Here is a 6523-nt window from a genome sequence, read left to right as displayed (position 1 = left end):
CCTCCAAGGAGCAGCCCAGTTAGCACTCTCCAGGATGAATCTGTTTGTTTTCTTAGCAGTCCATGGCACCCTCAGCACTCTTCTCCAACATCAAAGCTCAAAAGCATCAGTTCTCCTTCTATCCTCCCTGGTCATTGTCCAGCTCTCTGACGCATAACAAGTGATTACAAAGGCCATGACCTGTACCAGACACACGGTAGTCTCCAGAGACACACTCCTTTTCTCTTACTTGCTGCATTTAAGCCATTCACATTGAGTGTATGTATTATTAGGCCAGAATTTATGGTTACCATTTTGCTCTGTGTTTTGTTTTGGGTTGGTTGGGGTTTTTTTTAGGGGGATTTGTTTTGGTTTGTTTTGTTTTGTTTCATGTTATTGTTGGTTACTTTGGTCCATTTATTTTGCTTTTTCTGCACGAAGGACTCCCTTTAGTATTTCTTATAAAGTTGATCTTCTTTTCATGAATTCCTTAAGTTCCTGCTTTTCTGCAAATGACTTAATTTCTCCTTCATATATCATAGACAGCTGTGGAGTATACAAGATCCTAAACTGGCAATTGTCTTGTTTTTGAGGGTTGTTTTTTTTTTTGTTTCTTTGTTTGTTTTGTTTTTCTCAGCTCTCTGTATAAGCCATCCCATTGTCTTCTTGCTTGTATGGTTTCTGCTGAGAAATGAGAGGCTGGTCTAATTGGTTCTCCTTTGTAGGTGACACTTTGGTTTATTTATTGCTGCTTTTAGTATTCTATCTTTATCTTTGATTTAAGAAAATTTCTTTATGTTTTTCTTTTGGGGTCTTGCCTGTTTGCTGTTCCCTGAGTTTTGCCCATGTGAATTTCTTTATTTTTCATATTATCTGGAAAATTTTCTTCCAGTACCTCTTTCCAAATTCCTCAGTTGTTTGTTCATTTGTTCCCTTTTTCTCCTGTTCTGGAATTACCATTACTCATATGTTGTTTTGATTCTTAAGTTTTCTTCATTTTTCTTCTGTCTCTTCTCTGTTTTTCCTTCTAGTAGGTTCATTGAAGTTCCTGTCTTCTATTTCACTGAGTCTCTGTTCCACCTCTTCTTTCCTTCTTTATTGTCCCCTAACATGTTGAAGATTTCCTTGATCTTGGTCTTATTATTCTGATTTGCATTTTCATATTTTTTTTAATTTTTTTCTAGTACTGTGTTGGGAGTACTCTCTGTCTTGTATTATTTTTTCTTAAAATTTTTGTATCTCTTTACTAATAGTTTAATTTCTCTCTTCAATCATTTGTAACTTTTTCAGCACCGATTCTTAGAACACCACAAAAGCGTATTTATTCTGCCTTCCTCCTCCAGGGTATTTGTTCATTGGATTCTCATTCACGTCTTTTTTTTTTTCTAGGAGAAGGCTTGTTTGGTTTTTCATAGTGTTTGCTTCTGGCTGCTGTTTCCTTCACATTACTTGGGTTAAGAAACCCACATATGTACAAGACAGCTTCTGTAATGTAGCCGTGAGTAGTCTCCAACTCCTTCTTTTTGTACCAGCTTCTTCTGTGTATTTTGCACAGCAAGCCTCAGTTACATAACAGGTCAGCAGCATCGATACCAGGCTGACTTCAGAAGAGAAAGTCTGCAGCCTTCCATCTTCTGGGTCCAAGGCCCAGGGTCAGGGGCTGGACTCACCAGAGGTGGTAGCTGGGGCCTGCAAAGTGCCATCAGAAGCACACTCCCACATACTTCTATGCAGGAATCAAGCAAACATTTCCTCCCTATACAATAATAGCTACATTGAATTGACACATTTTTAGGTAGCAGAAACTGTACTAAACTTTTTTTTCAATCTATCTTATTTAATCTTTACAACTAACCCTTAAAATAAGAATTATTTTCATTTTGCTTTAAAATAAAAGGTCTAAAGGATTGACAAAAGCAGAGAGTGGAGTAGCCAGGACTCTTATCTTAAACTATTCTCTCCAAATTTGACACAGTACACAATTCAGGGACCTAGAGAAGCTAACCTTTTCTAGACACACTCATGTAATTTTCTCTGTTATTTAAATCCAAGGCTGTCTATATAAAAACACGTTCTACAGAAAATTGCTCTTTCCAGGCTTTGTGCCGTATATAGAAGTTACAATTACAGATCCATATTCTTTGTTATTGTAATGTGTCAGTTTAGATGATTCCAACTCGTAGTGATTCTATAGGACAGAATAGAACTGCCTCTATAAAATTCCTTAGACATTCTATCTTTACTGAAATAGACTGGCACATCTTTCCTCAAAAGAGTGATTGGTGTGTTTTGACTACTTACATTTTAGTTAGCAGCTAGGACCCCTTATGGAGGCACCAGTCCTCTAGCATAACAGGCACCAATCAGAAGGATATTGCCTTAACATATTCAGGCCTTCTGGGCACTGATTGTTAGTGGCCAAGTTTCCAGAAGCAAAGTCTAGTCAAGTTGAAAAGATAGAAAGCACATATTTTCTGAATTATAAATTTCTTTATTATGCAATAATGTAGACAAGTTGTAAGGTTAATCAACTACCTTTCTAGTTAATAATATTCAAGAGTTGAACTAGCTATTGTAATGTTGAATATAAGCGTTGGATGCCTGAGTGGCTAAAACTTATTTCTATTGTTTATAGTGTTGTTAGGAATTGCCAAAGTCAACTTTTGAGTCATAGTGATCCTATATGGCTGCAGATCTTAATCCAAAGTTTTCTGGGCTGTAGCCTTTATGAGAGCAAATTTCCAAGTCTTTCTCCTGGAGGTAATGGAAACACCCATATCATCCCTCAATCACTAAAAATCAAGTAAAAATGAAAATATCTTTCTTAATGTTGTGAAATTCCTGATGAAAATGATTCAGTGTCCTTAGATCAGGTCTCTCGGCTGCTCTGCAAGTTTTGCAATTTTTCTTTCACTTGGTATCGGGTGGATGTAGTGATAGCTCGACTTGAGTTATATTACTTCTACTACACTCAGAAAGTGATGCCACAAAATCAAAAAACAACTTCTGATATTGATTATCACGACTACATTAATCTTCTTTCTTCTCTCATATGTTGGTGAATCCAACAACTTTGTCCATTGGTTGTATCTCCTATTGGTTTTAACTTTGAGCGTAACAACTTATTAAACATGTTTTTTGTTATGATTACTTAATTATATATGGAAAAATATCCTGCATAAATATGTGTGAAACTAATCTTTTTCCATAAAGGTCTAAAATGCACATAAAGACACATCTAAACACATTTGAAAAGCAAACAAAAGTAAAAGCAGAAAGTCCATAATGTCATGCATACGAAGTGATTAAAAATGCCAAGGCTTGGGTTAGGTATACCTTAGTTTTCAAAGTGACATTTTTACTTTTTAACTCATGAAAGAGATTTTCTTTTTAAAAAAAAAATGATTTGTTCATTTCTGTCTGCCATTTGATTTATTTTGCTTCTATGTTCATTAATAGTGGATCCAAGTGAAACAAATTCTTTTACAACTTTATTTTAATCATTTCCATACTTATCCCCTCTATTCATTGTCCAGCTTTCAGATGCATAGCAAGTATTAAAAAGAGTATGACCTAAGTGAGGCACACTTTACTTTTCAAATTGACATCATTGGTTCTCAGTCATTTGGAGAGGTCTCTAACAGCAGGTTTGCCCTATACAGTATGTCTCAGATCACCTTACCACTAATACCAAGGGTGTTGATTGTGAATACATGTAAGCTGAAATTTTTGGCAATTTTAATTTTTTTCTCCATCTATCGTGATGTTGCTTATTGTTCTAGTAATGAGTATTTTGTATATCTGAGAGTTGGACAGAATAAGGATGACAAAAAAGGAATTGATGTCTTTTAGTTGTAGTGTTGGAGAAGAGTACTAAATATCCTACGTACCGCCACAAGAATAAACAAATAAGTCTTGGGAGAAGTGTAGTCAGAGTACCCTTTGGATGCAAGGGTGATGAAGCTTTGTCTCACATATTTGGGACATATTGCTAAGAGAGGTTATTTCTTCAAAGGGAGATCATGTTTGGAAAGGTGAAGAGTGAAGGAAAGAAAGACACTCAATGAGATAGGTTGACAGTGACTGTGGCAATGGACTCAGATATGTCAGAAATGGTGATGAGGCCACAGGGAAGGACAGGGTTAGGTTAAGCTGTTGATAGAGTATCTAAGCTCTCATGGCCTAGTGGCAAGAAGCTGTGCAGCAATGCCGAAAGCACAATTTCCAGACCACTAGCCAATCCACTGAAGAAGGATGGACACAAAACTCTTATGCTATGACTGCCTCTGAAGTTCTGAATCTATGGTACACAACAACAACATGAGTTGAATTGTTATGGCAGAAAATATGAGATTCAAACACTCAGCCGAAGTTTAGGTACAAACAAAGCTTTATTGCATATAAACAGAATTTCAGCTAGTGATTCAACAATTTGGACTCCAGGAGGAAGCAAAGATTGTGTTTATATATAGATATTGGACATGGGGTTCACATAAATCCATTGTGACTGGCAGTCAGATTTTTTTCACATTGGGAATTTTTATTGTATCTAACTTCCCTTGTGTGTCCAGGCTCTCAGCTGGATGTAGAGTGTGTGGTAACCAGCCTGGGTTAACTTGTACTAGAAAATAAAGCTAAGTAAAAATAATATTGGAAAAATTATTGAGGCATATATTTCTTAAAACGGCTGTCAGAACAAAATGGCTTTCCCAATGCTAATATATAAAATTACTTCTCTCATACTTGACATACAAGCTGCTGCTACTGCAGTATTTGCCTTGAAAGTATCTAACAACAGTAACATTGATAATGATGTTGATTATTGATTCAGTTTTGAGGATTTTTATTTACTTTATATTAAGGTCATTACCATCACACAGGTTGTTGATGAGTCTTTCTCTAATCCTGATACCAAGTTTCTCCAGTCCAGCTTCCCTAATAATCTGTTCTGCGTATAGATTGAAAAAGTTTAGAGATAGGATGCATCCGAGATGCTCACTTTTCCTGATTCTGAAATATATAGTGTTTCCCTGCTTTGTTCTGAATACTGCTTCCTGGTCCAAGTATAAGTTAATTAAATGTTATGAGATCCCAGTTCTTCTGAAGATTAACCAGAATTTTTTTGTGGTCCACACAGTCAAATATCTTTGCATAGACAATGAAACACAGATAGACATTCCTCTGGTACTCTCTACTTTGGCCAAGAATAATCTAACATGGGCTATGATGTCCTTAGTGATATAGCCTCTTCTGAACAGAGCCTGTACATCTGGCAATTCTCTGCTGATGTACTGCTCCAGTAATTTCTGGATTATCTTCACCAGAACCTTGCTACGTATATTAGTGATAGTTTGATAACATCCATACTCTGTTGGGTCACCTTTTATATGAATGAGATTAAAGATAGACCTCCTCCAGTCAGTTGGCCAGATAGTTGTCCTCCATATTTCTTGACATACCTTGCTGAGTTCGTCCAGGGAAGCATCACTTTGCTGATTTATATCAATATTCCATCAATTCCTGGGGCCTTGTTTCTTTGTTATTTTTTGGTTTTGTTTCTGTTTATTTTTTTGGTTTTGGTTTCATTTTTTTTCTGCCAATTCCTTCAGAGCAGCTTGAACTTCCTTCTTCATCACCATTGCCTTTTGATCATATGCTGTTTCTTAAAATTCTTTTGTCTCAGTCAATTCTTTTTGTCATAGTGTCTTCCATTTTCTTTTGATGCTTCTTGGGTCATTCAACATTTTTCCCTCAGTATCCTTAAATATTTCAATTCTATTCTTGACTTTGTTCTTTAGGTCCTTCAGCTTAAGAAATGCTGAGCAAGATTTTCCAACTCCAGCTCCTTACACATTTCATAATAGTACTTTACTCTCTCTTCCTGAGCTTCCCTTTGAAATGTTCTGTTCAGTTCCTTGACTTCTTTATCTCTTCCCTTTGCTTTGGCTTCTCAGTGTTGTGGTGCAGCATTCAGAGTCTCTTCTCACACTCAGCTTGGTTTATTCTTTCTCCTCTGCTTTGTAACGACTGTTTATACTCTTTATAAATTATACTCTTAATATCTTTTCACAACTTACCTGGTTTTCACTCATTAGTGCTCAAATCTTCAAACCTATTCCAGAGATGGTCTTTAAATTTTAATGGAATGGACACAAGGTTAAAGTTTGGTTCTTGTGGATTTTATGGGTTTTTATTTTTTAGCTTCGGTTTAGACTTGCATATGAGTATTTGATTGCTCCACAATCAGCCCCTTCCTGGCCTCCTTTTCACAGCTGTTATTGAAGTTCTCAAGTGTTTTTTGTTTGTTTGTTTTTATTTTTATCCCCCCCACCCCCTGCCGATGTAGTCAGTGTGATTCCTGTATAGACCATCAGGTGAAGTTCATGTGTATAGTTGCTTTTTATGTTTCTTATAAAAAGCATTCACAATGAAAGCATTGCACAGAATTCTGTCATTCTGTCTCCAGCCTCATTTCTGTCACGGAGTTCATGCTTTGCAACTACTGATCCTCCTTCCCTGCTCCCAAGTTGTGCATTTTTGGTAG

The sequence above is a fragment of the Elephantulus edwardii genome, unplaced genomic scaffold, assembly GCF_000299155.1.
Source record: "Elephantulus edwardii isolate Elephantulus edwardi_28Jun2011 unplaced genomic scaffold, EleEdw1.0 scaffold00154, whole genome shotgun sequence".
NCBI lineage: Eukaryota > Metazoa > Chordata > Mammalia > Macroscelidea > Macroscelididae > Elephantulus > Elephantulus edwardii.
The sequence above is the reverse complement of the archived record's forward strand: the minus strand, read 5'-3'. Positions refer to the sequence as shown.